General features: G+C 44.6%; 1 protein-coding gene across 4 annotated transcripts in view; it reads left to right on the top strand.

Annotated features, from left to right (window-relative positions):
* The window catches only part of NFASC (neurofascin), a 192,566-nt gene that overhangs the window by 48,372 nt on the left and 120,730 nt on the right, over positions 1 to 23,464 (top strand). For all 4 annotated transcript variants that reach the window (XM_054027418.1, XM_054027419.1, XM_054027416.1 and 1 more), the window contains exon 2: positions 7,072 to 7,158. The gene's annotated coding sequence lies outside the window, so the exon portion shown is untranslated. The remainder of the gene's footprint in view (positions 1 to 7,071; positions 7,159 to 23,464) is intronic.

The raw sequence follows: 23,464 nt of genomic DNA, 5'->3' as shown, positions 1-23,464 counted from the left end.
GGATGAAATGTCAGTTTCAATGTTCCTTTGCGTTGTCACTGCTCTTTAAGTGCCTGGGGTTTGAAATTAAATGTCAAAGGGATTTTGTAGCACATGGAAACCAGATGTGCTTGAAGATTGTCTTCGGGAAGGATGGAGCGGCTTAATCATGTACATTGAATCGTCTTAGTGAAATTGACTCACAATGTTACTGGCTAATGCTGAACAGGCCATTATGGTATATAATAGCCTCGCTGTACACAGCTGGGTTTACTGAAACCTCACCTAGCGGGGCTAATGTCTGTCCTGTGTGCTGAAGACAGACATGGCATCTGGCAGCTAGGTACCTCTTGCCAGCTTTCTGTGAAATTACAATGACAACAGCCTGGGGCCCTCATCTGGACTCTGGCAAAGGGATGGGTGTCAGTAAATACAGATCACTTACTAAATCAATAAACAGCGGTCACGTTGCCATCTTGTTGATGACACTTTTTCCTTCCATCTAATTAGAGAGCTCCAAGGCATGTTATCTAAGGAGATGGAAATAGCACACAGGAGAGACACCCCAGAGGTCCAGACATGGGCTTATGGTGCTCTGCCTGTAATAGACAAGGGTGACTACCAAACAGATGTTCTCTGTCAGCAGTGACTCGAGAATTTTGATCTGGTCCAAGAGGGAACTGTAGGACTAATACCCACAACTCTTCCTGGGATACCTTTTCCTCTCAGTGATGTCTGTTCCCTGCTCCAAAGAGCTCAGACTGTAAAGACCTGGTTCTGTAAGATGCTGAAGGATCTCTACTTCAGCGGGAGCCGGTGGTAGCTATCCCCTCACATGGTATGCTGCAGAGTCAGTAAAGACCAGTCAAACAAAAGACTGTTCCAGGAGAGGGAGGATGAGGTAAAGAGCCTGGGAAGCCTGCTTGAGATGGGTCTGAAGGTGCAGAGAAGGACAGGAAGATAGTTCTGGACACTGGGTTTGGGAGCAGCATGATTAATAAGGGTGGAGTGGAGTGAAGTGAAGTGAAAAGACTGAGAAGAACTTAAAGACCAGGGTCGGGAATGGCGGATGCCAAGAGCAAAGATCTGTCTATGGGCATGTGCATAGGCGCCGACACTGTGGGTGCTCCGGGGCTGGAGCACCCATGGAAAACAATAGTGGGTGCTCAGCACTCACTGACAGCCCCATGGATCAGCTCCTTCTCCTCCCCCCAGCGCCTCCCAGCCCTGCCCATCAGCTCCTCCCAGCGCCTCCCGCCCTCCGCGATCAGCTGTTCAGTGGCATGCAGGAGGCACTGAGGGGGGGAGGAGCAGGGGCAGGAAGAGGCAGAATGGGGTGAGAAGAGGTGGGGCAGCGGCGGGAGCTTGGGGAAAGGAGTGGAATGGGGGTGGGGCCTGGGGCGGAGCGGGGGTCCAGCAGCCCTGGGGAAATCACAAAGTTGGCACCTCTGGGCGTGTGACTGGCAGATCTCTGCCATCTGTGGGTATGTCCGTGTTGGCAGTATTATTAGGATTAGAGGGGAAGGATAGTCACAGGAAAATGATCTCTAAGCTCTTCTCTGACCTCTGTGGGACAGTAGTGAGCACCCAGACGACTTAAAGAACTATCTGAATTGGTGTTGGATTCTCCCAGGGTGCCACAGTTAGTGGGTCAGTTTATTGCTAGAACTGTTGGAGATGGGATTTCATGTAGTACTTATGCAGACTGCTACAAAGGCCCTGTGGGTTGTCCAGGCTCACGCTGTGTTGGTCCGAGTTACCGTGCTGTTGAATGTGATAAAAGGTGGAAAACGTATAGACAATGTATAGGGATCAGGAGGTGGCTAGCAACCTGCAAAACATCTTGTTAAAAAAAGAGATTGACACATTGCTGAAGGAATACCTCCTTTCTGGAGATGTATCAGAATCCGAACGTCCAACAGCTCCTGCAGCCTTACGTGTTAAAAGGAAAAAAAAATATTCTGTGTCTAAATGATAAAGTTGTTGAGCACATTGAGTCTAATTTTGGTTGTTGGGTTAGTGTGCAGGTGCTGGGCAGAGTTGGTGGCCTGTGATACCCGAGAGGTCAGACTAGATCTGGTGATTCCTTCAGCCTTAAACTCTGACTCAATGCCATCACTGCTGGAGCACTCCCATTGCAAAGCCGTATCTGTGGGGCTGCGTCTACAATGATGCTCTACTAGCCTGGGCTGGATTTCTGGCAGGCTATCTGACGGTTCTTCGCTATGCATTAAACTGGCCACTCTGTAAAGTCATTCACAGTGGATGGGTCCTGCTGATATCGCACTGTGAGGGGCGGCTGGGCCAAACCTGAGTGATGCTGTGACACCGCATGCCAAGTTGCGGTGCCTTGAGCTGGGGCCAGCCCTATGGGACAGGAACCACCGCTGCGGGCTTGATCTCCAACCCCTCTGCCTCTCTTTCTCCTCATTCCCCAGGGCTTCCCCTCTCCACCTGGCCAAGGTTTGGGTTATGGTGCCAGGGCAGAGGGTGCTTATATGTTATAGTGAATTGCAAAAAAAGACAAACTGCAGTTGGCAGGTCACCTTAGCAAAAGGTTTGGGACCCACTGGTTTAAATCACCCTCAAGACCAGGTTAGAGATTTTTGTATGTGCATGGAAGGAGGGTTAGGCTGTAGCACAGGCTAGCTCTGCAGTCAAGCCATAACTGGCGACTCCTGTGATTCTCTGGCTCAGACATATGGATCTCTTTAATGTCACCGCCTTGAGCCTATCCCGGTGCTTGTGCCAATGCAGTTGGTGTCTTTCTGCTTGCTGCATTCTGGGTATGACTGATAATTAAATTCTCTGTAGAAAAATGGCATTTAGAATGTCCCAGAATGTGAATTCCTGCAGGGGAGTGAGAAACCACAAATCCTGCTTTGTTCTTTCAGCCCTTCGAGGACAAACAGAAGTATTTTCTTGGTGAGACTGTTGATTGTTTGTCTGAGCTTGTCACGGCGGCTGGTGTGACTTTCCTATTTCTGCTCCCTCTTCTTCCTTCCTCAGGGCAGGCTCCTGCTTGCTCCCTTGTACTCATAGGTGACCCCAGACCTTTTCCAATGCACGGGATAGGGAATGAGATGTCTGCAGAGGACAGCCCCACAAGGAGCTTTGTAAGTGCCCATGTGCAACAGGGCTGAGAAAGGCAGGGCAGGAGGGGACCTGTAGCTCCAGTTGGTGTATATTTTACACGTTTGTAAAATAGGTGGATTCCACTCTCATTCTACCCTCCTTCCCATCATAGACCTTAAGTTACAGCTTTAGCAACCCTGAAATGGATCTGCTGCCATTCAGTGGCTTTGGGGGCAAAGAGACTTCCTTTCACCTTCCCCGTTGTTGCAGAAGTCACCTCTCCTGACTCTGGCTACGGGCACTTGTTGATGGACGGGGGGGATGGAAGAGTTGACCCTCGGAATATTGCCCTCGCACTGCTCAGCTCTCCATTTGGGAAGGGAAGAGGATACACTCATTTATCAAATAGCACTTCCCCCTCCCTTTAAGGTATCACTGAGTCCCATTCCCTGGCCATTCTCATTCTCTCTCTCTCTCTCTCTCTCTCTCTGAAGAAGGGAAGTAGGATGGAGGCAGTTAAATGGAGCGCACACTAGGCCACGTAGCCTGCTTAAGCCCTTACAGCCTAATTCAAAGGTCCCTGTTTGGTTTGGTCCCTGTCTCAGGCAATCTCCCTCAGGAGCAGGTCCACAGTGCAGGTCTCAGATGGGTTATAAGCAGTGTGTTGGGCCTTGAGCTGAGCCATCTGCAGATGGGGTAAATGTCTCCTACGTTGATTTTTTTTTTTCCTTCTTAGTACAACCTAGAAACCTGTCCCTGTGCTCCATACTTGGCTTTCCTAACTTCTCAGCTCAGCACGATCAGTGACATGAGCTTATTTCCAACACAAAACCTTCTGCTGACCTTTTCCTCCTGTCTGGTGGGTTGCCTGCCACTATTGGTTCTTATTCAGCCTGGCTGTAGTTTCCGTCCCATAACACTGCATGTTGATAAGGTGCATGCCTGCTGCACAGAAAAGTTAAAGCACGAATCCTCTGGTGAGGGCCCAGGAACGGGACTATGTTCTTTAAACCGATTGCAGAGGGGCTGTTTCCTGTTCCAAGGGAAAGATGTTGAGGGATTTGGGCATGTGAGAAGGAGGTGTTTGGGTTTTCACCAACCTCGCCTTCACTGTTACCTGCCTGTTTCGCAAATAAAATGCAGCTGGTGGCTCTTACTACACCCATTGTGCTTAATTCTGCTGTGATATACCAGCGTAACGGGACCAACTCAGCTGACTTCAGTGGAGTTACTCCAGACTCTCACCTATGCAATGGGAATGACTCCATTGGCTCCAGTGGGGTTAACATGGATTCATATTGATGTAACTGCAAGAGCAGATTTGGCCTCTGGTTTCATTTGTGTTGCCGGAAATTTGACTCCTCCAGTACAGACCAACATTGTTCTTGGATGTTCTCCCAGATGCATGTGATTTCACAATCGCAAATTGTGGATATAAAAGTTCCTGCGTCCTTCTTTCCCCTCCAGCATTTTGTTACACAAGTGAGCTCAGCAGCTGGTGATTCTTAGCTGGTAATCACTCAATGGATATTACCTTTTTAGTATGTGCTTGAGTTGGGAAAAGGTGAGGCTTCTAATAGCTCACATTCAGACTCCAGCAGAAGGTATATCTGGTTAGATATAATCCATGAAGGAAGGTGAGACTAAAAACAGATTTTCTTTGAAGACAGTGGTACGTAATTGAGGCTTTACCACTGGAACTCTTTGCCAGAGGATGTTGTGAAGGCCAAGACTATAACAGGGTTCAAAAAAGAGCTAGATAAGTTCATGGAAGATAGGTCCATCAATGGCTATTAGCCAGGATGGGCAGGGATGGTGTCCCTAGCCTCTGTTTGCCAGAAGCTGGGAATGGGTGACGGGGATGGATCACTTGATAATTACCTGTTCTGTTCATTCCCTCTGGGGCACCTGACCTTGGGCTTGGCTACATTGGCGCTTTACAGCGCTGCAACTTTCTCACTCAGGGGTGTGAAAAAACACCCCCCTGAGCGCAGCAAGTTACAGCGCTGTAAAGCTCCAGTGTAATCCCCTCGTGGAGGCGGAGTACCTGCAGTGCTGGGAAAGCTCTCTCCCAGCGCTGGCGCGCGACCACACTCGCACTTCAAAGCACTGCTGCGGGAGCGCTCCCGCGACAGCGCTTTGAAGTTTTGAGTGTAGCCACGGCCATTGGCCACTGTCAGAAGACAGGATGCTGGGCTAGATGGACCATTGGTCTGACCCAGTATGGCTGTTCTTACTGGTTAAGATCATGCTTTTAAATATGTCTGTAACAAAGGCTTCTCTGAGGTCTGTTGATGGTTTGTAGCTTAATGCCATTGTGTGACTGGAATGTGTCTAGAGGCAACTTGTTTTCCTAGCCGTACAAACAGTGGAATGGTGATGCTGTCAAAAAGATGATCAAGTGATATGGTATCTGGAACTACCCCACTGAGCCATAACGTCAGTCTCTCTCCCTGTGTGTTCCAGTTTTGGTCATAAGGGCTTTGTGGAGGAACTATTTACACTCTTAACAACTTAACGAGGAGTCCTCTTGGCTTATTTCTTCCTGGACTTTTTAAAAAAAAGTGGCATATGTTGTGAGAGCTGAGGGTAAATTCAGTTCTGGGCAATGTGTGTGCAAAGACCACCACCACCCAGGGCAGCAGGAGGAAGTTTGCTTCATACAGCTGTGGTGTGACCACATCTGGAATATCTCACTCAGTTCTGCGCTTTGGTTTGCCAGAAGAACACTGACCAACTGAAAAGGAGTTGAGAGAAGAACAACAAAATTATCAGGGGACTGAATGGATTGATTTTGAGGGAAGGTTAAAGGAGCAAAATATGTGCATTTTGCCTAAACCATAATTAAATTGATTGGGGGTGAGGGGAGCATGAATTTATATAAATACTTGAAGGGTATTGCGGGAAATGGGATTGTTTAGTTTGGTACAGAGGTAAAACAAGGAGGAATGGGAAAGACGGGAAATTTAGACTCACTGGGAAGGTGGGAAATCCTGGCAGTGAGAAGGATTAGGCTGCGAAGTAGTCTGCTATGAGAAGTACTGGACTCTGCATTGCTTGGGACTTTTACACCTCATCTGGATAAAATACTAATAAATGTACTGTAGGGAACAATCCTAAGGGAGAAGAAGTGCGTTATCTAATTGACAAAACCTATCTATTATATCTGTGATCCCATGATTTAGAGCCAGCCATAGAGAGAGTGGCGCATCACATCTTCTTAAGGTTGCTTTTTTGACGTTTATGTTCTAAGCTTTGTGAAGCAAAGATGCTAATGTTAAATCTTTGTAAGGTTTGTCCATTTTACATGGTTTCTGTTTTGGGGGTCACATTCTGTTCTCAGTTACTCCAGATTTGCATCCCCCATATAACTCCATCCACTCTTTACTGTGTCAAATGCTTGCTGTTTGAGAAACGAATTTAAAAAAAAAAAGTCTTCTCAGGAAAAACAATCCAATTGCACAATTACATAAAAGCTGCCCCAAAATCTCAGATCTCAAGAGGGGAAATATTCCAGAGAAGACTCTTCCACTGACATGCTTAAAAAGCATGATTTTAACCCAAGGCAAAACATCAAATATTTATTCTGGACTTGCACTGATGAAACTGAGAGCAGAAATTGACCTTCTGAAAATTTGCCTTGATGTTTTGCTGTAATGTACAAATAATGTGACTCTCGTTAAAATGTGATGGCGATCAAGAGGCTAAAGCCAAGCTTTTCACTTGTAACTAGTGATTTTTTTCAAGTGCTTCAGCTTTGTGATGCCTAACCAGAAACACCTTTTAAGGGGTCCTGATTTTGGGGCGGGGGAGCGAGGTGGTCGGGGGTGCTTAGCACCCTCTGAAAATTGGGCCCCTTTAAGGTGTCTCAGTTTGGGCATCGGAAATCACTAGTTAGTTGCTTTTAAAAATCATGGCTTAAAAATTCTAGAGAACTTTTAGAAAACGTATAAAAGGCAATGTACAGATTCTTTACAAACCATTCATTCATTCTGATTTTTGTGTCCCCTACCCCAGCCCCATTTTCCAGAGGCTGGATAATAGTCGCCTGAAATCTTTAAGACAAGCGACAAGTATTTAAGAGACCACGGATACAGTGTTAAGGTAAGACACAGCACCTCGCTTATTTCAATCATAACCAAGTTAGTTTGAATTGAGCTTCATACTGGTTAACAAACTAGAGAAGCTAATCCTGGGCACAAGACTAACTGTGGCTATGGCTGCTGTCCAAACCAAACCTCCCAGTCCTAGTGTGACAGTCAGCACATCTCGGATTGAACCAGGGACTTCCAGGACTAATGCATGAGTTGCTACCGCTAAAGAGCAACAGAGGGTCCTGTGGCACCTTTGAGACTAACAGAAGTATTGGGAGCATAAGCTTTCGTGGGTAAGAACCTCACTTCTTCAGATGCAAGTAATGGAAATCTCCAGAGGCAGGTATAAATCAGTGTGGAGATAACGAGGTTAGTTCAATCAGGGAGGGTGAGGTGCTCTGCTAGCAGTTGAGGTGTGAACACCAAGGGAGGAGAAACTGCTTCTGTAGTTGGATAGCCATTCTGTGAATGGCTTTTTACAGATTCAGACTAACACAGCTACCCCTCTGATACAGCTAAAGAGAGACCGTTCAGGGGGATTTGAACAACTCTTATCCTCTGAGGATTGGCACAAACAGGAGGACCTATAACACACACTCACCAATGGCTCACACTAGCTCTCCAAAAAGAAATATGAATCCAGATCTGAATTTTACAGATGATCCCCCAGCGTTATATCAACAGCACAATGAAAACCTCAGATCTTGAACAGCCCAGATCCTGGAGGTGTTCTCGCTTTGCATTTGGATCTAAATTTAGTGACTTGAGCCTCTGTCCAATTAAAGATAATGAAAAATTTTGGGACTAAAGTAATGATTCCAAAGCTACTTTGATTGTCTGTGTGCCTTATTCCCCTTTCCTTCCTGGCTGGTGAAAACAGTACTGAAATAATTGCATTACCTTGGTGAAAAGCATGTTTAGCTGCTTCCCGAATTCAAGAACAGTCTATAATAACTTAATTAACTTATTCCATCGGCCAAAGAAAAAGCTCAGTAAATCAGTTTAATATTTACACAGCTTGTTTCCTATCTTAATTAAGCATGTCTGGATCTTTAACAGAATTGGAAACTCTGATGCAGAGATCCAAATCTGGGATTGGTCAGCTTTGATGTGGGCAAATACCGAGAATAGACGCATCCCCAGCTAACCTGACTTGAGCTTGTTGTGACTTGGTTGCTTCTACCCAGAGCTGCTGCTGTCCAGACACTAAAACAGAAGAATCAGCAAGCGGCATGCACTCCATGTGTCAGTTTCAGTGTCTGGAAAGCAACATCACCTTCAGGCAGTGGCACAGCAGATCAGATCAGCTTCAGTTGTATCAGAATGCCCTTGGTTGAAATAAATAATCCATCTGGATTAGTCCTTCACTTCTTTGGAAAAAGGTTAATTTCTAGCCCGGCGTTTGAGCCCTACTTATGCTTTATGTGGCATGATTTAAAAAAAAAAGACATTGACAATCAAATCAATGGCATGCTTTGATAGCAAATGTCAGATCCTTTCACCAAAGGACATGGTTGATTCACCAATATTTTAAATTATAAATCATATTTGGATGCTTTTCTAAAATGTATGCTCTCACTGAACCACAGAATATTAAGCATGATGTGGGAATCGCTGGGTAGACATTGGTGGCCTATGTTACACAGAAGGTCAGACTCTATGATCAAAAATGGTTCTTTATTGCTGTGGAATCTGTGGATGAAATCTTGGCCCCATCTGGACTTTCACTGATATCAGTGGGGTCAAGATTTCATCTTATGAGTCTCTGGTCTGATACTCGAGTCACAGCCTGTTTCTTGAATGAAGTGAGAGGATCTGCCCTTGTTGTGAGTGAATTATTTAAACAATCCTCCCAGCTCATACAAAATAAAGTATAATAATAGCAGAAAAATATTATTAATAATCAAATGCCATCAAATCATCTTCTATTACTTCAAACCTTAACTAAAAACCTCAGTACCCATTTGCAGTAGGTGAAATAATTTGAGAGCTCTTCACACGGCTCTGAAATCCAGCTATCTCTGGGGTGGAATACAGTAATTGTTTAGCAGCTCACAGGAATAGGAGGTGCAGAAGTAAATATCCATTTGAAAGTGCAATTTGGGTTGACACTGTAGCTTCCTGAGATTAAATCTGACTGGGACACAAAGGTTAACACTCCTTCTCCTAAAGACAGTGCTCTGGGATCTTTACTGATCACCTTTCCTGGAAGGTGTAAGTATCAGGGCCGGCTCCAGGGTTTTGGCTGCCCCAAGCAGCCAAACAAATTTAAAAAAAAAAAAAAAAAAAAAGGCGCGATCTGGGGCGGCAATTCAGATGGAGATCCTTCGCTCCGAACAGGAGTGAGGAACCGTCTACCGAATTGCCGCCGAACAGCTGGACGTGCCGCCCCCCTCCGAAGTGGCCGCCCCAAGCACCTGCTTGGTAAGCTGGTGCCTGGAACTGGCCCTGGTAAGTATAAAGAACAGTGGAATTCAATTAGGCACCAAGTAATTTCCTGGTTTATGAGTAGTCAGGGGAATTTTAACCCCTGGGCATCCACACACTGCAGCTCATGCAATTTTGCTTCATTAACCTTTTCCCTCTGAGCAGAGGGGAAACCTCACTCTGTGTCAGGGCCTGTATATTTGTGACATGTTACATCTTGTCATAGGCTGCTGTGATACAGCCGAGCAGATGCAATTTAACCTACGTGACACCACGTGCAGGAGAATGTAAACACTTCATGGGGCACACAGAGAAGAGCTGACTTTGGTGACAAACTGTCTCCTCATTTGCAGAGAAGCAAAGTATGAAAAGTATGCTAGTATGAAAAGCAGTGTGGCCTGTGGGTGACCCCTTCACGTGATCTGGGAAGTTTGGGAATTTAGGGCTTGTCTAGATGAACAGTTAGACTACAGCAAGCTGGGGTATGAATCTACCCCACACTAGCCTGCCATGGTCTAACTGTCCATATGGACCCCGGTGATATGCATTAACCATTGGCTAGAACAGTTTGAGCTAATCCCATTTCAAAGAGGAACTACATCAAAGCACTCTAACAAATTGTTAACCTGCATCAGCAGGGACTACACCAGTGGTTCTCATCCATTGGTACACAGAGGTCTTCCAGGGGGAACATCAACTCATCCAGATATCTGCCTAGTTTTACAACATGCTTTTTATGTAGCCTTAGCGAAATCAGTACAGGCTAAAATTTCATACAGACAATGACTTGTTTATACTGCTCTGTGTACTATACACTGAAATGTAAGTACAATATGTACAGTCCAATTGATTTATTTTATAATTATATGATGAAAATGAGAGTCAGCAATTTTTCAGTACTAGTGTGCTGTGACACTTTTTTGTATTTTTATGTCTGATTTTGTAAGCAAGTCGTTTTTAAGTGAGGTGAAACTTGGGGTACACAAGACAAATCAGACTCCTGAAAGGGTTACAGTGATCTGGAAAGGTTGAGAGCCACTGATCTCCCCGAACAGCTGGCTAGCGTGGAGTAGATTCACACCCCAGCTTGCTGCAGTCTAATTATTTTGTGTAGACAAGCCCTGAGTCTCAGTTGTAGCCTTGCTGGTGCTGGAGTTTCTCAGGACTGTGGACAGGGAACATGCAGTGGCATTCTGCCTTGCTGGTTCATATGAACACATGTTGTGTGGGACCCTGTCGGTCACATAGGCGTAAGGCTGGAGCCTAATGCCTCGTTGGAATGATAATGACGTGGGCCTTCAGCAAATCACTGAGAGCCTGATATTTGGAGGTGATGAGCATTTGCAGTTCCCATTGCTTCGAAACCGAATTGCGGGTGATCAGCACCACTGGAAAAGCAGGCTCAACATCTCTGCATTAGTTTGCCTGCCTTGGGGGTTCATGTAACGTCCATTGCCGGGCACTGTTTCACCATATATAATATGGGGATGGTGATACCTGCGGTGTAGGAGCATCACAAGAATGACAAATGCAGCGAATAAAGAGAACTATAATTCTCTACCTGTAACATCCTCTGTTCCATTAGGCTGGATTTGGGTGGAGATTTCTGCATTGGTGGTTACGATTTGACAATACTTTCCCTTTCCCTAGCAACTTCCATCTGAGCATTTAATAGCACTTCCTGGATAGGAATGAATTAAGCATCGCATAAGACAGGTATTATCCCCAATTTACAGATGGGGAAACTCAGGCAGAGAGAGAGGATGTGACTCACCCCTGGTCACGTAGTGAGTCAGAGTTAGAACTCGGTCTGTGGTTCCCAGTACTGTATGGTTGGTGTACTAAAGCATGTCGCCTCTCTCTGGGTGTTGCTTCTATTGGCTTTGCCTGTGATTATCTGCTGCTTGCTGCAGATCCCACAGGGCCCCCACGTACCCTCCTTGAGCGGGAAAGTCTATGGAGGGGAGATGAAGTGAACTAGCATGTGAGTCCAGAAGGAGAAAGTCGGCTTTTCCAAAGCACTCGCTGTGTGAATTGTGTAACAACGGCTGTTCGTAGTGATTGCAGTGTGTGATTAGCAATCTGCTAATCACCAGATGACAGATGCTGCTACCTCTGAGGTGGGGAGAACCAGGGGAGTATGCACACAAACATTAACAGCTTTTATGTGGAGGTGATGGGTTTTGGATCCCGCTATTTGCTCCACGTTGTGGGGGAGTTTCCCTTCTATATAGTGCTGATGAAAGGTGCCAGATTTACAGTCCTGGGGACCAAAGGCCTCTGTCCATCCACAGAGCATGGGCAGCAGCAGAGTAAATTATCTGCATGCTGCCCTGCCTATATGCCTCAAATGTCTTTAAATGGTCCAAGAAGGGAGCTCTGTCTCCATGATCTCATCAGTCCTTTGCATCTCTGCTGAGACTGCAACAGTGCAGGGTTGTGGAGGAGCAATTAATGCCAGTTGTGCATGCAATCTTTATGGTGTGGGCTGTCATCTAATCTATTGTAAATTGGACTAAGATCCACCAAATTCATTTCATGCAAGGGCCACTGGAAAGTCACAACTTTCAGTCACTATCAAACCAGGGCTGGCTTAGAAATGTTGACCTGAAGGTCAGAGGTTCCAGAGCCTCTCACCAATCCACGGAATCATCTACTCCTCTGTTTTGCTTTTCATAAAAGCTCGATGTACCGCGTATGATGCAGTGTGATAACAGGGCCGGAACGTGGCCCATCAGTGGCGTGTATTCCATCTGCTCTCTGCATGTGCTATGCTGCCCTTTAAGCTCATATCTCCTCAAACTCCCTTTGCAGTACTCCTTTAAAGTTACTCCTCATTCTCCTTAAACAAGATTATAATAATAAACCAGATTACAATGCAGAGTGTGCCCCCTCTAAGTAACAATATAAATAGGCTTGACAGAATTTAATTTTTTTTCTGATTTTGACAGTTATCAATGTTTATTTTAAGTGTGTTTTTATTTCTACCTATTTAAATTTTCACACTTGTGCAAAATTATGGGGCATTTTCCCCCTATTTTTATTTATTTACATTTTCACCATTGTGGGAAATTATGGGGGTCAGACAATGAGGAGATCAAGCAATAATTATATAAAGACAGACTTGACAGTCAAAAAGTTAAAGCTTTATAACTATTAAAACACAAATTGTCAACATCACATGTCAAAATAGACAAAATAAATATCCTTAATAAGTTCTCAAGCAGCTTTTTTACTTTCTTTGCCTATAAATTTTGATGATTATCAATGGAAATATTTTTTGTTGGTTTGTGTGTGTACAAGGAAATCAACATTTACCAATAACAATCTCATCCTTCTAAGCCTAACTATAAAGAAGAGCCCTAGACATCCCCGAATTGTCAAAAGACCATCTTGGTTGATTTCATTTCAAATGAAGGTTGAGTGCCCCAACCCATCTGCCTTAAATGCAACATTTATTGTCATTGAAAGGAAACCGGCATAAACCGTATTCTGTGACACACTTAATGGAACAAAAAGGAACTTCCATGAATGATTTTTCTCACCACTTTCCAATCCCATTGATGAAAGGAGGAGATGTCAAACAAGCATATAGGGAGAGGCTTTGTCCACCAAGGGTCGGAAATGGAGTTTGGTTTGCTCATTAGCAGAGCTGTTTCAACAAGGTGCCCCTGCTGCTACAGGAAATTGCCCTACAAATCTGCTGATCAACTGTCAAATTGAGAATTCCCAGCAGCTACTGTGCTTTCATAACTACGAAGCATTGGGTTTTTCTTGTTAGCATCATTCAGTCAATGAAGTCCAAATCATCTCTCTCCACAGAATGTTTTCAGGTGTTAAGTCAAGTTCTGCTGTTGGTAACAGAGCTATAAAGCTAGAGTAATTCCTTCTGTTGATGATCTTATGGTTAAGGCACTGGACTGCTACTCGGGAACTATGCTGAGATCACCTATCAATGCCACATTGCTTGTGTGGCCAGTGACAAGTCACTTAACCTCGCTGTGACGGGGTTCCCTGTGACAGACTGATGATATCCTGAATGAGCTTTATTGAATTAAGTTTAGCATCTTTGGAGTTGATTGTATTACAAATACAAATGTGTAGGGGCTATTGTGAGGTTGCATGGAACTTCTTTAGCAGGAAGACAAGATAAATGCTATCTCTGGAAGGCATTAGGAAATTCAGTGGTCTTTTTGGAACAATATATCTGAAGTGGGATTTCCTTGGAAGTATCTTGAGGTGAGGGGAATGCAAATTCTTCCCCTCTGCAGACAACCTTTTGAAGATACACCCTGGGAGGAGAGACCCATCGTATGCTAAATACCTGCTGCTGGGAATTCCAGATTCAAGACCCCTGATCTGTATAAAAGGGTGGACTAAACTTGTCATGTGTGTGCTTGTTCTGAGCTGAAGCTGTGATGAATTTGTAACCACGAGGAAACCCCTATGGTGGGGTGTTGAAAGACTGCTCCTGCCAGAGCCCATGTTAGAGTTGGGGTGAACTCTGGTAAGCTTATTAGAATTTGTGTAGGTTCTGTTATTGTTTTTCAGTGTGTTTTTTCTGTAGTGCTTTTTACCTTAAGAATGAAGTAGGCTTGTTTAGAGAAAGCTATAACGTACATCTGTAACCATCATTCATGTCAGTCTGTGAAGTGAAGCAAGCAGGTTTGTTTAGGCAGATTGTCTTTGCTGGGAAATGCACAGTGAAGGCAGGGAACTGCTCAGGCTGGGAATATCTGGGTAAGAAGTGGGAGAGGCAAAATGCAATGGCTGGGGGAAGTCAAGAGTGGGTGTCCTTGTTGAACCACTCAGAGAAAATACAGGCGCAGGTGTCCTGAACTGTGACATTCCTCCTTTGTAAAACGGGGGCAGCAGTATACTCTGTCTCAGAGGGGTGGTATGAGGGTAAATCCATTAATGTTCGTGACGTGCTCAGACGTGACAATGGTGAATAAGTACCTAGACAAAGAGACCATAAGTGGAGTTGCCCCATGCTATAATGCAGGGGTCGGCAACCTTTCTGAAGTGGCGTCCCGAGTCTTCATTTATTCACTCTAATTTAAGGTTTTGCATGCCAGTAATACATTTTAACATTTTTAGAAGGTCTCTTTCTATAAGTCTATAATATATAAGTAAACTATTGTTGTATGTAAAGTAAATAAGGTTTCTAAAATGTTTAAGAAGCTTCATTTAAAGTTAAATTAAAATGCAGAGCCCCCCGGACCGGTGGCCAGGACCAGGCAGTGTGTGTGCCACTGAAAATCAGCTCGCATGCCGAAGGCGGCACACGTGCCATAGGTTGCCTACTCCTGTGATTCAGAGATTTGTAAGGAAACCAATTACATTATAAAACTGTCACCTTAACTATCAGACTTGTATAACAAGGCTGATAAATTCCAAAGCTGTGAGCTACAACCATTGCCTTGAGTATCAGCAAGTTAGATTATTCAGATCCTCCTGCCTTTTTTTAAATAGTAGTAGTAGTAATCATAATCAAAAGCTGTGTGCGTTTGTGTGCAAATCTCACAGTGGCAAACCTCAGTTATAACTTTAGTCAATCAGCTGATTCATATTGACTTCCAACATTTTGCCCTGTATCGCAATCTCTGGGTCCTGGCTGCTTCTTCATGCCAGTTAATTTGCTGGGTGAAGGGACCTACTTCTAGTGGTAGCCTCACACTTGGTATCAAAGACTTTTTATACATACAGCTCACAGGGCATGAGCTACTCGTAATCCCCCCCAGTGGATATGCATGCATGCCACAGGGATGCTACAAAGGGTGAGATAGAGAAGAGAGTGCAATGTACTGCGAAATAACATAGAGAAGTGATGTGAGGAACCAATGGCCCTGAAAAACAACTTCTGTTTCTCTGTGCCTTTCTTACGGGGGCAGGTTGGAAACTGAGTGGGAGGGGCTATTGGTTTTATTACAAAATTGATCTATCTTGGGTTTTCTATAAGGCCTAAAACTGTGATGTTTAAACTGCCTGCTTTCTATATCAAGAGGAGTGTTTCGAGGTGAATGAGAGAGGTTATCTTGACTTCCCCTCCGTGACAGTGCAAGTATTGGTTTGTGAAAAGTACAAACTTGTGAGCAGATATCCAGAGAGTTTAAATAAGCTGAGACCAGTCAAATCTTAGCTGCTTTAAATAGCACTTCTCTTCTGCTGAGGTGTTTGTGTGTTAGTCCTCTGGTTCTAAAAGCATTTCTCTGATCATGAAAGCTAGCGTTCTTTCTGATTGCAGGTGTTCACCCTTTGAAATGCACTGAGATCATGATGCACACTTCTTTAGTGACAGAACCCTTATTTGCTACCTTTGCGCGCCTCCCCCTTTTTTGTGTCCTGCTTTTGCTCAACAAACGGGAAGGGGGAGCGGAAGTAAGAGAGAACAAATTAAGATAGCTGAGTTGGTGTGTGGCCTGTGAGTGGAACATGCCAGGATGCCCAGAGTAGCCCCAGATTTGGCATCATGGCTTGGACTTAGTGTTGACTGCGATCTCTGCCTCTCTGTGTGCTACTTTATCGTTGCAACAGAACAAACTGATTTTATAAAACAAAGCCCCACTCAGATTTAAGCAATTCTGAAACTACGTCTCATACCTAGTACACATTAGTATGTTTCGTGATTGGGTCTCACATGATGTAAATCTGCATCGCTCCATTGCCTTCAGTGGAACTACGTGGATTTATACCAGCTGAAGATTTGGCCCAATAATAAGAGTAGCAATGTTAACAAGACAATATCAATAATTATTCCGCAGGCATTCTTTTTATCCCAGGGCACATTGGCAAAACTAGGTTGAATTGCAAGCACAAGGTAAAAGGACAGGAAATTTTATAGAGGACAAGGGGGACAGAGTATGGAATGGGAGAAGAATTTTTTTTTCTCTTGCTAGCAGACAGGAGGACTGTTAGAATTGGGTTACAATCAAAACTCCAAACATCAGCCTTTATATTGCCAAGCATTTTGACATGCAGGAGGCCTGATTCCTGCAATGTGCTGAGCACCCTCAGCTCTTGTTAACTTTGCTGGGGGATGAAAATGCTCCACACCGCCATTGGATTGTATCCACTCTTTTACTTATGGAATCATGCTGCGTGTGGAAAAAAGAATTGGCTGAGAGGAGGATGTGAAGCCATTAGAAAAGAATGACCATAGCAGACAAAGAATAGGCTAGAGAGTTGGAATGGAAACTGGTAGCCCCCAGCTCGGGTCCTGACATCTTCTGTGACTTTGGACAAGTCATGAAACCCATCAGAGCCTCAGTTTCCCCACTTTATGAAATTATCATGGTACCTATGGCAATTGACATTTTAAAAGCCCACAGAATTCCATGCCCTTAGGGAAGAGTCCTGTAGAATGTATTAAAAAATGACCTTTCTGTAGAGCTCTCTAGAAGGGTTATCATTCTCTATGCTGTTCTTTTAAAGCCTCTAAAAAAGATGTAATTTTCTGTTCTGGGGTATATTTTTAGAGTTATATTATAGGTATATTCCATATCCTGGTACTTAACCATAAGGCTTACGTCATATTCCAAATATAGGAAGAAACTGTGGTATCTAGCATACCACTGCATGCAAACTGTTTCCTTTTTAATGGTGACCACTGCACCTATCTCAAGGGTGGTTTGTACGGCAATATTGGCCGATGTTCCTAGAACCCTCTGATTTTCTCAGGCGGGAAGGAAAGGGTGGAGTGTCACCCATTGGTAAAGCTTGTGTAACTCCGAGGCACAAGGCAAGCTAGGAGTCCCTTGATGGCAAATCCCAGCTCTGACAGTCCAGAAAGCTAAATGCATCATCATCTGCCTCATGTCCAAACAAATCCCAGCATCCTCCTGAAGTGGCAGTGGGAATGGATACGGAGCTAATGGATGGAGTCACTGGTGAATGGAGATGAAACATTTTAGAATAGCATGAACTGTGACACCCCCCAAAAAAACCTGTTTCCTTGACCCCTTGATCTGTGTGGATTCCCTGATTGACAGCTGCAGCATATGGGTTCCTGCAGGAGGCTTCCCACACTGGCAGAACAACGAAACAGATGGACAGCCTTACAGGAGGGCTGAACAATAGCTGTCAGTGGGAGAGATAGGGCTGCTGTATACCGAGGTTCAACGCTCCAGCCATTGATTACAGCTCCACAGCATTGCAGATGGACTGCATCAGGCTGCTTCAGGCCCCTTCGCTGAGACTAACCCATTGGGGGAGACAAGATATGGAGGAGAAGGGGAGGGGAGACAATGAGGGAAGAAGAGATGAGAGATGTGATATGAAATTTTAATGAGGAGTTAATTGCCAATTTCTCTTAGCAGGCCAGCATGCTGGTACAGCATCTGGGTGCAAAACTATAGGGTGTTGAAATCCCTATAACTCCAATATGGTTGGGATGGACAGTATTTTTTTTATCCCATGTAAGTTTTGTCTTGCAGACTTTTTTCCTAACTTTACTCTAGCTTTTGGTTCCCAGCGAGTGCCCTTAACCCCTAGGCCATTCTCTGTCAGGTGTAGTTTGCTCAGCTTGGACACTAAGGGTCCCCCAACGGCTCTTCCTAAAAGTGGGGATTATCCCCAGTACCACTGGCCAAAAATTACACCCCTGCACTGTTGTGCTGTGTGCCAGTTGCTGGTTGCTTTCCACCCTAGCATGTGTGGTACATAGCACATTGGATCCCACCTGATTGAGGCTTCTAGGTGTTATAGCAATATAAATAGTTAATAATAATAATGGATATAATCTGCAAAATGCTTTGGGATTAAAGGTGCCCTACAGATATGAGCCTAAACTGTAACCTTTGGGTTCAAATCTGAACCTTGCAAAACTTGGGTGAGTTTGGAGCCGGCAGATAGGTTTTACCCATTGTAGTGATCAGGCCCAGCCATAGAGATTGGATCCAAACATCTTCAGAAATTTCTTTTTTGGGAGAAGGTCATTTGGGGTCTCTGGTTTGGGGCTCATCCCCCCCCTTATAAGATGTAGGGAATAGGATTGTCAGGGGTGCTAGATCTTCCAAAGCTTTAAACTATGAAACGGGCTTCCCGTTGCAAACCTGTCTTTCATACCCACCCGCTCCCTAATGCTGGGCAGGGAGAAAGAGTGTTAGAGTTGCTAAAGGGATTGTGTAATGAAAGAAGAGAAATTACCTGGCTTTTGTCTGGGTTTGTCTGTGACAATCACTGGGTTCTGAAGAACAATTGTGAAAGCTGAAAGCAACTTCAGAAACAAGTACAAAGGGCTCCTCTCTCTTTTCTGAATACAGAGGACAGAAAATGCTGTCCTTCCTTAGGGTTTCAGATAGCTGCTGTCTGGAGGACGGGGTACTCTCCGCTCCAATGAGACCTACAGGATACAAGTTTCAAAAGATCCTATCCTTTCCCCTTCCCCCATATCTGCTATGTACTGTGCAACAAATGTTTTAATTGGCTTCTTAAAAATGCTTGTAGGGATTTACATGTGCAGAAATAATTGGTGTGCGTGTGTGTATTACATATTGTGGAGGGTGGTGTATGTAGTATAGCTATTAAAGAAAACAGTGTGTGTCTGTGTACATATATTATATAATGAAGAATCTTATTTTGCCATCTTAAGCCTCAATCCTGCAAATTGTTCCAGGGAAGCAGTGCTCACGTGGAACAGCTCACGGGATCGGGGCCCTAGCAATCATCTTACATGCAAGTGATGGCTTTTAACGCAAGTGACAACAGGTCCTGTTATTGCCAAACAAAAGGAGAGGGCAGATTTACAATCCTGAAATCAGCCACCTGGAAACCCAGCTAACATATTACATGGAGGGAGTGAGAGGGAATGGGAATAAAGCAGGAGAGGAAGAGAGACCCCAGAAAGTGATTTTTTCTCTCTAGTTTTCATTAGGGAATTACTTTAAAAAAACAAAAAAAAAAAACATCAATTTACTCTGCATAAAACTTAATGTTTTTCCTCATTTTAAAAGTGATGCCAATGCACAGTTCTGTAATTGTCACTTTTAATTACGTGAATGAAGCCCATAAAATGATACGGTAAGTGTCTTCTTGGGAACATTAGTAACAGGAGTTTTTCTAATTGCCATGAAGAATGTCCTGGTGGATCCGATGAGTTGATTTAAAAGCAGTTCTCCACCGTGGGGTATTTTATTTATTTAACTTTATCATGGGATGATTTTTCCCTTATTTTCAATTGTTGCTTTTTTTGTTTGTTTTTCTGTTCCACATCGAGGGCCCAGTCCTGCAAAGAGCTGTGCACCCTTTGCAGCCAATGACTCCATTGGGAGTTCAGGATCAGTATTTTGCTCAGGCTACAAGGAAGGAATATGTTTTCATTAGAACTCACTAAGGCCCGATTTCCGTAAAGCACTTAAGCACATGCTTAACTTGATGTGAGTGGGTCCATTTTTGTTCAATGGAACTGCTCAGGTGCTTAAAGCTAAGTACCTGCTTAAGTGCTTTGAGACTCAATCCTGTTCTCATTGAAGCCAGCGGAAAAACTCTTATCGAGTTCATTGGGGCTGGAACAAGCCCTTGCTAAATAGGGATGAGAACTACTTATGGCCTGGGCTTTGCTGAATCTGGATGAAAGGCCATGTTCCAAAAAGAGATGGGCCTGAATTAAACCCCTAAGATCCAGGATGTTCTAATCCTGGGACTGGTTGGAACCAAATCTGGACCTAGACTTTATGGCTTGGACCCAGCACTGATTCTCACTCATGTTTGCAGCAAGGGGAGACATTTTCACATGCAATGCACCTTTCGTTGTTGCTCAGCCACTGACGGTGTGCCTGCTTCGAACGGTTAATGTCTGACCCGAGGGATGGGCATGAGCAGCCTGGCTGGAAAAGTAATGACCTATTTGAGTAGCATGTGGTTCATGTTCTATTAATGATCAGAGCGAGTCCTAACCCTTCAGCTCTTTCTGCTGCTTTAACTAGCCAATGATAGTTAAACATTCCCCTCCCATCTCTCTTGTCTCTGTTTGAATAGAAGCTAGCTAGGAAACTTGCGCACACAGAGCAGATGGAAGTCTCAGGTTGCGAGGGCAGGGGGAGGGGGGCAAGGCAGAATGGGGGCAGATGCATCAAGAAAGGGATGCAAGGTTTTCTAACTCAGCTGACCAGAGACAGAGGAAAGAATAGATTCCTGTCATCTTGAGGCAGGCTGGCCAAGGGTAGAACGTACAAACAGCAGGTCTTTTTCTTCACATACATGTGTATTTAATACAGAATCGAAGGCTCTAATCTTCTACAGTTATCCTTTTAGTTTTCCTAGGCTGGGTGAGTGGACTGCTGCCTCTGAAATTAAATAGTGTCCTTGAATAACCTGTCTGAGGGGAAAAAAACAAGGAGTACTTGTGGCATTCCTCATTTTATTTTGCTGATACAGACTAACACGGCTACCACTCTGAAACCTGTCTGAGAAAGTGAAGGGCAGGAACCTGCAGTCAAATACCTAGAACTGTAATTCATTTAGGAAGATCACGTGTGATGAAAGTGCTCTAGTTACACAGCTCTGCGGGGGAGGAGGAGGAATTAAAGCTTGATTTTTTTCATTACTTTGTTACACTGAGAGAGTTTAAAAGTTGCCTAGACTTATTTCTCCTTCACTACTAACTTGAGTTGTTTGCAGACATTCTGCTCAGTTTTGATCATTGGTATATAAATATTGTCTTTACCAAAGAAGATGAAACTTGAGAGCTTGTGAAACCGTTAGGAAAAGGTGCACACTCTGAAATGAATTGTAACAGTAAATGGGTTTGAAGTGTTGTTTCTGTGTCATCTAATTAACTAACAGGTTTTTACTAATAAAGAACTTTTACCCAGTCTTGAGACTGTGAGCTCCCCTAGGCAAAGACCGTCTTTGCATAAAGCGCATTTTCAACTTAGTGGTATCACCTAGATGCCCACCAGGTGTAGCTCCATTGTGCTAGGTGCTGTACAAACATGTAGCAAATGACATAGAGGTGCTTACATTGTTAGCACTTATCCAATAGCAAATACTAAGCAAGGGGATCTTTCCTCTTTGATGCATATGCATATCAAGAGGTGAATAGACTCCTAAAATAATGGGCTAAACCTGTGACAGCGTACCCCATAAGGCTTTATGGGGTGACGTTTATAAATGTATGTATGATATAACTGGCTGTATGCTTGCTTGATTTCTAAGTAAGCTCTGTGAGGCATTTGGTCAGCTTCTTTAGGAAGGAATTCACCAGGTTAAGTACCTGATCAGGAAACACTTGGGGAACAATGCATCTTGGAATGCTCCAATCCACATGAGAAGTCTTCCTGGAGACATGCAAGATGCCATGTGGACAATGGCGTCGGCCTGCAAAGACTGAGTCATGCAGGGGCATGTGACTTGCCCAGGTGACTCCAAAACTCCATCTTGGAGCTGGACTTTGCAGAGGAGGGAGGAGGGGGGTCTCCACCCACAAGAGAAAGTCTATTTAAACCCAGGGGAGACCCCTCCATTTTTGTCTTCAGCTGGCTAAAGAAGGAGCCTCTCCACCCCCCCCCAGGATACTTGAAGGAGACTGAAACAAAGGACAGTAACTGCAGGGGGTGTGAGTGATTGCTGGACCCAGGCTAAAAGGAGATTAGCCTGTAAAAGGGAGCACTCTGGAACTGGTGAGGAAATTATCTGTATTCAGTTTGATTAGGCATAGATTCGCGCATTTTATTTTATTTTGCTTGGTGACTTACTTTGTTCTGTCTGTTACTACTTTGAACCACTTAAATCCTACCGTCTGTATTTAATAAAATCACTTTTTATTTAGTAATTCACTCAGAGTATGTATTAATACCTGGGGGAGCAAACAACTGTGCATATCTCTATATCAGTGTTATAGAGGGCGAACAATTTATGAGTTTGCCCTGCATAAGCTTTATGCAGGGTAAAACGGATTTATCTGGGTTTAGACCCCATTGGGAGTTGGGCATCTGAGTGCTAAAGACAAGCACGCTACTGTGAGCTGTTTTCAGGTAAACTTGCAGCTTTGGAACAAGTGATTCAGACCCTGGATCTGTGTCTGGAGCCAAACAGGAGTGTCTGGCTCAGCAAGACAGGGAGCTGGAGTCCTGAGCTGGCAGGGAAAACAGAAGCAGGGGTAGTCTTTGCACATCGGGTGGCAACTCCCAAGGGGGTTTCTGTGATCCAACCCGTCACAGTGGCGTAGTCGAGCAGGGTCTGTGCATAGTTGATTGCTTTGAGATACTGGTAGTGATTTTAAGTGAGTTTTAAGTGTGGTGGCTGGAGAACAGACAAAGTGGTTACTGGTTTGTTATTTTCTGTTTGCTTATTTCGGGCAAGGGAAGTAGGGACAGAAAAGGAAGCTCTCTGTTAACTAAGAATCCCCTGAGCTGAGTGCATCTCAGTTTCAGTGAACTGCAGAGGGGTTGTGGCCCAGCACAAGAAAGCAGGACAATGAGTACTAGTGATCTCAGTTCCAGTGAACTGCAGAGTGGTTGTAGCCCAGCACGAGAAAGCAGGACAATGAGTACCAGTGACGCTGCTATTAAACTAAAGCTGGCCAGGTTGGAAGCAAAAGAGAGAGAAAGTGAACATAAGAGACGGCTGGAACTAAGACAATTAGAAATTAGTGCCATGGAGGCAGAACATGCAAGGGAAGAGGCTGCCCACAAGAGAGCTATGGAGGTCGAGGCAGCGAGGGCGGAGGCAGAGGCAGCGAGGGCGGCAGCGAGAGTGGAGGCAGAGGCAGCGAGAGAGGCAGCGAGGGCGGCAGCGGCAGCTGCCCACGAGAGGGCTATGGAGGCCCAGAGGGAGGCCCGGAAGCATGAACTGGCTGTTATGGAGTCAAAGAGACGAAACCCTCCCCCTGCTGGCTCCACTTCCCCAAAAATCCATAAATGGGAGCGGCTATGTCCACAGTATGATGA

Source organism: Malaclemys terrapin, chromosome 4 (assembly GCF_027887155.1).
Source record: "Malaclemys terrapin pileata isolate rMalTer1 chromosome 4, rMalTer1.hap1, whole genome shotgun sequence".
NCBI lineage: Eukaryota > Metazoa > Chordata > Testudines > Emydidae > Malaclemys > Malaclemys terrapin.
Note: the sequence above shows the minus strand (reverse complement) of the source record. Positions and strands in the feature narration are given on the sequence as shown.